This window comes from Lissotriton vulgaris, chromosome 5 (genome assembly GCF_964263255.1).
Source record: "Lissotriton vulgaris chromosome 5, aLisVul1.2, whole genome shotgun sequence".
Taxonomy (NCBI): Eukaryota; Metazoa; Chordata; class Amphibia; order Caudata; family Salamandridae; genus Lissotriton; species Lissotriton vulgaris.
In genome coordinates this window covers 1,911,325,400-1,911,335,704 of record NC_141693.1, presented here as the reverse complement: position 1 = coordinate 1,911,335,704, position 10,305 = coordinate 1,911,325,400, and the positions used below count along the sequence as shown (strand labels likewise).

Here is a 10,305-nt window from a genome sequence, read left to right as displayed (position 1 = left end):
TGACAGCTGCTCTCAGTCTTGTGTCACCGGCAGGATCCGCAGCGTCCCCACATTCTTCCCTTCATCGTTAGTCTCTGGACTGAAGAAGGGCCGCAGAGTGGGGGGGAAGGATGCTCCGGAGAAGGTGAAGAGCAGAGACCGGTCATTCACATTGTACACCGAGAGCCTGCCCGCCTCATAGTCCAGGAAGAGAGCGACAGCCTTGGGGGGTACCCTTGGGGGGTACACTGGGGAACAAGGGGGTGAGAAGGGAGGTGTTAGCTTCATATTTACCATCCCTGAGAGACACTGTCCAGTATCCATTCTCAGGTGATGGTGTGCTCTGCCCCTTCCTGCGCACAGCCTCGTCACACACCCCTAGGGTCAGGATAGTTTTGTACCCCCATTCCACCTCCCAGTAATGCCTTCCTGAGGTCATCCTCTGTGTCCCCATGACATCAGGAAATGTAGTAAATCTCTGGGGTGTGTCGGGCAGATCCTGATTTATGTCTCCGTGTCTCACGCTCCTTCCGTCCTCGGACAGGATGAGCTCCCGATAAGCAGTGTCCGGATCCAGGGTCACCGCAGCTGAAAGACACAGAAAGAGAGCTCAGAAATCCGCCATCCGCAACAAACCCATCACTCATACTCAGCCGGTCGCTGCAGCAGCAAGAGAGCTTCATTCAATCCTGATGCATAACTCTCGACTGACGTCATCCCCATGTCAGCAGCACCCCCTTTAAACACAGTAATCATAACCGTGTATATCCATGGTCACAGTTTTTTTCCCAAAACGCAATTCATGGTGCAGTATTGTAGTCTGTGAGTAACAGGTTACTATGTAATTACTCACAACTGAATCAAGAGTGGAGTGGAGGTGGAAGTCCTCTGAACTGAGGAGTTTGGGAACAGGAGCACTGAGTTACTAGCTTTCACCAAATGTTTAACATTCTGAAGCAGAAAACCATCTGACAGATAATATTCTGCTGTTGGGATCCCTGCAGGGCTCAGTAGTGCTCATTTTAACAAACATTTTTTTCCTGTGTTATATTACTGGGCAGCTCATCTCCTGATTAACGGCTGACTTTTCCCAGCGCATCGGCTGGACTTCGAGGAATTCAGGGAGAAGAGGGTACACCACTACCTATACCTTCGGTACTCACAAACATTTTCTCAAGGGCCACAAAGTTTGGTCTGTGATGTGACGAGAGCCCCATCAATACCAGGTGTGTGGCAAATTCGGAAGGAGGAGGTGCAGTAAGGTGGGTATAGGGGAAGCGAAGCATACACATTTAGTGGTTGAATTGCGCCATGGGAAACCAGAAAGCCTTAGATTAATCCCAGCTTCCCTACTTTACCAAATTGTGTGTTACAAAATACACATTTTGAATTTTGAAGAGACGTTATCGTATTTTTACACTTTTGCTGCAAGTTAGCTTTGAAAATGAAGACGTTTCTAAAGTTAAGTGGAGCAGGACAACCTAGTAACTTACTTTTTTAAAACTTCAATTAACCTTTAAATATAGGTTTGCCTGTATATTAACATCTTTTTAATATAACTGCTGTTTTCAGTGAATAGCAGCCTAGTGCTGCAGTTGATCAGGGGGCCACATGTAAAGGTTAGTAGGCCTCATGTGGCCCCTGGGCCGTACTTTGAGTATCACTGACCTATACACTGCTAGGGCAATACCGGCTCTACTCGAAGTGATGCTCAGGGCGTAGCGAGACATGCTGCAACTAATTAGGTGGTATATAACATCCAAACAGGAGACGCCACTTTGGGTGGGAGACTGGTTGGGGGGGTTCCTGAGCAGGGCCTGCAATTTCAAGAAATGGGACATTGTAGGGCTTTCCAAACTGGGGAATGGGTGGGTAGATAAGGGTGGGCGGGCAGATCCGCTCCGTGCACGGAGTGTGCATAGTGCCGGCTTCTACGCATTTTGCGTAGCAGGCGTAGAATTCGGCACTACGCACGCTCCGCAGACGGTGCGTAGCTGGCCGCCACCCGCCTCCCTTCCGCCCTCCCTAAATACCTTAATTTAAATGTTAGAAAGAACTAAAAGGCACTTACCTTGCCTGCCACTGCCTGCCGCGTCCCCGGGGCTCCCTCTCTTCATCTTTGCCGTCTTGGGTACTAATGCGCAAGCGCGGGCGGCCGCGCATGCACATTTCTCCTGGGTTAACGGAGTCTGGCATGTAACACAAGTGAGCTACCTCTGGTTTTGAGAAACAAAGTGGGATGTGTGTGCCTGTCATCTGTCTGCCAAGATCTCGCCACAAGGGACACAGGTGCTCCCTCCTTCATAATGTCCAGTAAAAGCAGCAGGACCAGCAACACCCCCAAGGGTCACTAATCCAAGACCGAGAATGCTTATGGCTGGGCGTATGTGAAAAGATCCTGTATTTCCTCTCCTCCTCTGGAGCTTTGTAGAGACCACTAGGGCAGCACTACATAAAGGAGCACAGTGTCCCTGCTTGCGCCTGGCCACATATTTAAACAAGGGGCACTGAGCGCAAACAGGGACTGTGTGCCCCATTACATATAATGCACTGCCCCAGGGCACACAAGCTAGTGGCTGACTTAGGCGTAGCACATCTGTGAAACTCGTACGGACTATTTGAAGCAGCCACTCCTTTATTCACTTGCAGGAGGCACCTGGTCTACATTTCAAAGGCAGGACAGAGATCTACCTTCAGGCAGTTGCACTGAAGAACTGACCACGCCTAAAGGGGGATGTCTGGGGGTTCCATGGAACGCCTTTACCCTGTGCAGGGTAGGGGTCGGGAGGGGGGCGGGGGGCAATCTTTAGTGCGACACCTCATTGTGGTAGAGTGAGTACACCTTCTGACTGCATCCATGCCTCTATTCAAGCATCCATAATCTGGCGGATGTAGAGACAAACTGTTTCCCTCATCTGCAAGTCACCACACTCCTTTGCAAATGAGTGCATGCCTCCTATTATCTCGATGATTCTATATGTGTACTAATGCTATTTGTAATACAGAAGTTACAGCACACGCCTATATGGTCACCTCTGGAATCCCAAACTACACTGGGTGCACAGAAAGCAGACCCACAAACCCACACACATACACACACACCTGTTGCATCCCTGGGGCACTTAACGTAGAACGCCCCACATTATTTAAGCCACCGCTCCATGACAGTATGGATTCAAATGAGACTGAACACTTATTTAAGACTTTCTTTGACTCCAGATGATTTATATACTCTCCTAAATCTGCATTATAATTGCTCTCCCTGTAACTCAACTTCTGGAAGCCTCCATCCAGGGTTAAGTGTTTGCGACTGTCATCATGAAGTCTTTTACTCACTTGCCCAGGATCTAATGTACGTCCACTCTGAAAGTAAGGAGAAAGTAGAAGAAACTGTAAAATCAAATTCTAAAATGATAATTAGATTACACAAAACCATTCATTGCCAAATATTAAACTTACCCCGTTCTGTAGGAAAAGTGGCTGTATTAAAACAAAAAAGGATTGATACATTACATTCCAAATCATATCACTCCATTCATATTTGTCTTTCTATTGATTGAAATCATCCCATTACCGCCTCCTAATCCCACCCTTCGCTCCACCCGGTACCCCTCTTATTAATCTTTCTCCCCCTCATTCCTCCCTCCTTTCCACCCCTCACCCCCTAGCTGATCACTGAGCATCAAGGGGAGATGTACCAGATTTCCAAGGAGAAGATAAATTCTGGAAATTATGGACACTTCAAACCTCACAGTCCAGGGTGAGGAGTAGGTACCACGGGTATCAGATACTGTATTCTGGAACTCAACACTGCATCCTGGGGAGGAGAAAGGGACACGATTCAATCACGATATTCAATTGTAAATGAGGTAATTTCTGTATTTTCTCTTGGTGGTGACTATTCATACTGTCTCTTGTTGCTTATGAGTGGATTTTCGATGCTAGGCTATCAGTTTCACCCCTCTTGTCACTAATCAGATAACATGCTAGACGTGTGCCCCATGAATAGGTCAGATCTATGGCTACACTAGAAGAGACACAATGGCTAACATCAAGGCCCTCTGTCCCACTGGAGTCTCTTTTCGGGCCAGTTTGCTGCCCAGATCTCCAGATACATTATCCCCCTATTCATTTAGAACTCAAGCTCCTTTTTGTCCTTTTCTCCGACATGGATTCCTCCACATATTTTCCATATCACCGAATTGAGTTGTGACAAGTGAAAAAAAGAACTCAACCGAAAGCAGAACATCTTCAGCTAAACAGATGCATCTGTTTATTTATCTGGCAATAACTATCGAAGTGGTGGTAGCTTTGAAACTTTCAATTTGAGGTTGTTATTATTGCCTCAGCTCCTTTTTTGTTCTTTGATGTGGTATTAATTCTAGCATATATTTCTAATAAATGAACCTTTTTAATAAATAAAGCACCCAGTTTTAAGATACGTATTTTTTTACATTCCTTCTGTATTCATTCAAAGCTATTTTTTTTATTTGATGAACTCCCACTTATGTATTTCCCCTGTAAAAAAAAGGATGTTTCGAGCACAATGTTACCACACTTGTAAAAGAAAAGGAACATTTATGTTTGAAAACAAAAGGGTTTAGCACTTTGTGAAATGGTCATACAGAACGCAACATAACATTTTTTGAGGGTTTACTAAACCCAAATTGTGATTTTTGCTGAATTCTATTTCTCTATAGCACATACTTGAAGGTATCCAAACACTGCACATACACCAAAAGGTAATGTATGAAAAAGTACTGAAGTGACAGTAATTTTTTTAAATCGTCTCCAGGACTGGATCGAGGAGCACGTAATCCTTAGCCCGTACCAAGCAGGGTTCAGGAAGAACACCTCCACCATTGACCAAATTTTCCGCCTAGCTTTACTATTCTGGAAAACGGTGAGGATAGAGGGTGGAAGCCTCTATATGGGGTTTGTGGACGCTTTTGACTTAGTTCCCCGGGGGAAACTATGGTCCGTGCTGCTCGAACTGGGTATACCGGCACAACTTCTAAGTATTCTGATGAGGTTTCACGAGGCAAATTTTGCGCAGGTCAGATGTGGGAAGAATGAGGCGCTGTCATCTAGATTCCCCATTGACAGGGGGTAAGGCAGGGGTGTGTATTGGCTCCTACCCTGTTCTGACTCTATGTCAACAGGGTAATCGGCCATCTAGATGAAGTACACCACAATGACGCCCCGAAGTTGGCAGGCAGTAGGGTGCCAGCGATCATGTTCGCAGACGACATCCTCCTGCTGTCTAAGTCTCCCATGGGAATGCAGCGCATATTGTATGGCTTCGAGGAATTTTGCAGAGGCTGGGGTTTGGAGATAAATGCCGACAAAACCAAATTCATGATCTTCAACCCACCCGCGACTACTCGCCCAAATCCCAGCTTAGGAACAACTAGACAATTACTGGCCCGCCCTCCCTCTGAGGCTTGACCTAGGGCTGAGATCTATTGATGATGAATTAGCGCTTAAACCCCTTCGGTTTTGGCCCAGGCTCTGGATAGCCTTCGGCTCGGGCCTTTAACGAATCAGCGGGCCTTTAATAGCCGGTATAGCCCGCTACGGCGGGCTATAAGGCTATATTAACCCATCATTGTGCAGTTAAAATCCCTTGGCTCATGTTCATAAAGAACAATCTGAAAAAGAAGGTGGTGAGGTATTCCCAGCGCATAGCCCAAGTAGCATACAATATTAGAAAAATTATTTTGAAGTGGCGTCAAGGGAACCAAAGACAGCTACCACCCACCACTGTCAGAAGACAACAATTGCAAAGTAATTGTTGTCACAATAGAACAAACATGAAGGATTCCCTGAGCACAAAAGTACAAGTATCTGTGAGTATTACTCACAAATACGTGTAATTTTGTGCTCAGGGAATCCTTCATGCGTGTTCATAAAGAATGAATGTGCAAGGTTGGGATTACCCGCCTTATGGCATGACCCTGAGGGGAGTTGCAAAATGTTTTCGCGCAAGTCCCTCACCAGGATATTTGCTGATAACAAACTTACTGCTGCTTTGTCTAACCCTCATGTCGGGACTCTAACCGATTCTTTTTTAATGACTAAAGTCTCTTACGATTATGAGCACTTCATGGATGATATCTACCCTATTTTACCAATTTTTTTGTACAATGGAGATACTGTACTCTACCACGAATAGCCTTTACTAGTAAATGGTCTGCCTTTTTCAGCGAGAAATTGTCCAGGGTGTATTTGTGACATAGAAAATGAACTGCACGTTCTCTTCTTTTGTCCAGTTTACTGTAACTCCCGGAAGTATTGGCTCGTACCTCTGTGCAAGAATTGAATTATCATCCCTGAATACTGCTTTTTATTTGTTTCTGTACTCTTTTCTGGCAAACTGCCGAAATAAAGATTTTATGAATGAAAATGTCTTAGTAATGAAAGTACCAGCTCCATCTTTTCTATGTTTACCAATAACAGGGTAATATATTCATTTGTTCTTAGCATGTTTATATAAGGAAAGTAGGGAGTTTCCAAGGGTTTTGGGGGAGCATACATAAGAGCGCCCACCGTGCGATTAAGTTGGTGGCAACACAACCTCCACTAAATCAGTCACATTACTGAAGGTTTCTTAAATTGTTGTAGGTTTTTTCAACACTAGGAAGCGTGTGGTGAAATGTCAGTCATGCCGCGGCTGTCGCAAGTGGACACTCTTCACCTACACAGAATAATCCCTAAGAGGGGTCCTTATTCAGAAAAAAAACACTAATGTCCCTGAAGAACTGGAAGGCATTATTCTTTTCTGGGGCCATCATGATGCACCTGGGTGAACCAGAGAGCGGATATGGCTTTTTAAACCCAGTGATTTATCGGATGCCTGCCCACTAGCATGTGCCGATGAGGAAGCTTTCCCAACAATGGATCATTAACAACCACAGGGGCAGCCCAACCAACCTGAACCAGGGGCAGTCAGTGTATAATCCTAACAACGGTTCAAGAAGCAGTTTGCTTAAGAATACACTATCTACACATAAATTCAGATCACACAAAGATCAATAAAGTATCAGCATATCAAAAAGAAAAGAAATAAAACAGGAAAAACGAAAGAAAACCCATATGCAGAAAAGCAATTTCTTGAAAAATTATCACAAATTTATTACATATTATAAAACAATTAGGACAATAACGCTCAAGACAAAATTGCTGGTATACAAACAATACATATCACAAACCAAACGAAAAAAATACACGCTACACTAAAGGAACAACATATACAGAATTAATGTGTCCTTCGTTAATTTTGGGCCACATAAGCGTGGACGGCGTTTCGACCACTCCTTTTCTGCATATGTTTTTTCTCTCACTTTTCCTGTTTTATTTCTTTTCGATATATTGGTACTTTATTGATCTGTGTGTGATCTGCATTTATGTGTAGATAGTGTATTCTTAAGCAAACTGCTTCTTGAACCGGTATTAGGATTATTCCCAACAATGGAGCCATTGGCAGAGCTGCCCCCACGTCTAAACAAGGCTGTTAGTAATCAAATAGCCTTGAGATATTTTTCTTGATTTTTTAAATCTTTTAATAAAACATTAGAAAGGTTTCCTATACCTTCTCTTAGGATGTGTCTTGTACCCATCACTGCCATATCTTCAGTCTTTGTCATGGACTCATATGGCCTCTGCAGACACACCTGCCTGGTGAAGGCTGTGTGAGCTTAGTCCAGCCATGGAGTGTGCAGGTATGGTGTGCTGTAACCAAACGGTGGAGGATTATACTCACCAAGAGACTCAAAGCGCTCGCTCATAAGTTTGGCTGTGGTCATTCATAAACCAATATTACTTATAAGTTGTATTTCCAGCATACTAGTGTCCGAGCTGCAGAATGAACAATAACCCAGAGCTGGAGACTGCTGACTGGGCTGCCAATCATAAGATCCCAAACCATATTCGTATGGTTAAGTGATCCACAGGACATCTCTGTCATGTGGATCCACAGGACATCTCTATTATGTGAGTTCCGGTAATCAATCTCTATTATTTGTTCCTTTGTTAATATCAATTTACAGTTGTTTTAATCTAACGTCTGATTTACCCAAGATTTAATGATAACACACACAGTTATCCACTTATACTGGGATTACATTTTTTACATCATTATAATTTTGTGAATTCCCTGACAGGTAACATCAAAAGTCAGATTTGAAAACAAAAGCGGCAGCATTGCAGTTGGTACCGCATAGACACAGATCAAAATTCAGATACTATTGAAGAGGCATCAAACGTTAATCCAGATAATTGAGCAATTCTGAAAGCAATTATGTGACTTAGTTAACTCCTGGCTGAAAAACTATGAGAAAACAGAGCACAAGGCCACAAGTGACCAGGGAGTTTAGGTAATACCAGCACATAACTCATTTGAAACCCCCACACTGCACCTCTACAACCCTCTAACCCCTGGCTTCATAAATGCTGCAGCATTACCCAGTACATTGAGATTACTCACATTCACCAGGCTTGATGTAGCTGCTCTCTAAATGTAAGAAAAGAATGGAGGGTATGGAGTTCTGGACTTTTTGGTTCCGTCCAGAGGTGTCAGGGATAACACCCGAAGACCCCGGAGTTCTACCTGTCTCGGTGCACAAATAAACAGAAACACGGGCTTCTCGATGGTGGCGTCAAAGACCAAAGGTTTATTACTGCAGGGACACAGAAGTCACAGAAACTACACACGGGCAGTATCTAGGAGCCTGTTCGATTTGTACAAGAAGGGTTGCTCCTTATATACTAAATATTGGCCTTCAGGCAAATTCTTCACATGTTAGTACATTCCCAAAACCTTTGTGTCCTAAACAATAAATATTTGGCGTTGCACAGGAATCGTCGATAATATCTGATGTCAAACATTACGAAGAGGGGTTCCCACTATTCCATCACAATCCCATGTCAACATTTCATTCAAGAGCCGGACCGCCTCATCGTAAATTTCGTTACCTCCCCCTAATAAAGGCCCAGAAGGAAAGGAGCAGAGCCAGGTGCAGATGATAGAAAAGCAGGATAAGAGATGTTTGTGGGTCGTAAATGGGCAAGGCTACCAGCTTCGGCCGCCTAATCATGATCAGGCCGACGAACACGAGAACCAGTATAGCAGGACTGGCCTCAGGCAGAGGAGGCAGCCTTTGTCGAGTCATGCAGCCACAGCGTGTTCTGTTCTAAGGTGCACGTGTCACTAGAGAGGTGAATCTCCGGCTAAGCCTACGTGTCCTTAATCGAAATGAAGTAATCAGAGGTCATTGCGTGTCCATTGTCTATGTGAGGGCAAGAAACACAAAATGGCTGCCATGATCTAAGATGGATGCCATGGGTAGATCAGAAATGTGTTTGTAACAGGAGTACTCTTGCTCGTAGCATAGCGAAAACACCAGGATATGCTAAATGGATCATTTGCGGTTCACTGATACCAAAATTATGTATTTACGACAATGTTGAAAACACGGGTTCAAATCGTCACGGAACCTCAGACCCTCCTTTTGCCCTTACATAGGCAATTACTCAGTCTATGTCAGAATCTAGTTCTATGCTCATCAGGTCAGTGACATGCTGTTGTATCATCATCCTCTCTCGCGCCTTTTCTCCAAACGCAGGTGGTTTTCTAAAACAGGTTGCAGCACAAAGACTACACAGAGCTGGACCACACTGGATAATCAGGCAACACGAGAACAGGAATACTAAGATGACACCAATGACCATCAGAACCTTCCATCCCCACGCTGATATCAGAGTCCAAAACCACTCCATGAAGGACCAGTTTCCCTTGTCTACGTGTATAGAGTCGGAAATCTTGTGTAGCTTAGAGATCGCCTCATAGACAGTTGGAGCATTATTGGGAATAAAAACACAGCAGCTCGATTGGATCATTCTGCATACCCCACCTCGATCTGCAAGTATCACGTCTAGAACCATACGGTTCTGCAACGTCATGAGTCTATCCGCCTGAAGCTCAGCCGTCAAGTTGCTAAGGGCACCAGCAGTTTCGGTAATAGTAGATTCAACTACCCGTGTTAGCTGACGTATGTTTCTACTATTGGCCATAGGCCCCCAAAATGGAAGGAAACCTTTGAAGAAGTCTCCAGCTTCCTGACCAGCGGTATCTTCCTTGCTGAAGACACCTCTTGCTACTCTGGTCTTGTGATAATCAGATGAAGCAGTGTATGTCGAAGGCAACAATCGAGCAATATAACATGAACCTGAAAAGTCAGCAGGCAACCATGTATACGCTCTGTCTTGACAGATGAAATAGGTACCCCTAGCAGTAAGAAAGGCAGGGGAAGAGTTAGACGGAAACAC

The 10,305-nt window shown here is 44.5% G+C and overlaps 1 long non-coding RNA gene across 1 annotated transcript; it reads right to left on the bottom strand.

Moving 5' to 3' along the window:
- Positions 1 to 225: 225 nt before the first annotated feature.
- Positions 226 to 8,492, bottom strand: LOC147717701 (uncharacterized). Its single transcript, XR_015295816.1, has 4 exons — positions 8,465 to 8,492; positions 3,439 to 3,459; positions 3,316 to 3,342; positions 226 to 567 (listed from the first exon to the last, which is right to left on the bottom strand). It is a non-coding gene; the product is annotated as an uncharacterized LOC147717701 (long non-coding RNA).
- Positions 8,493 to 10,305: the final 1,813 nt, after the last annotated feature.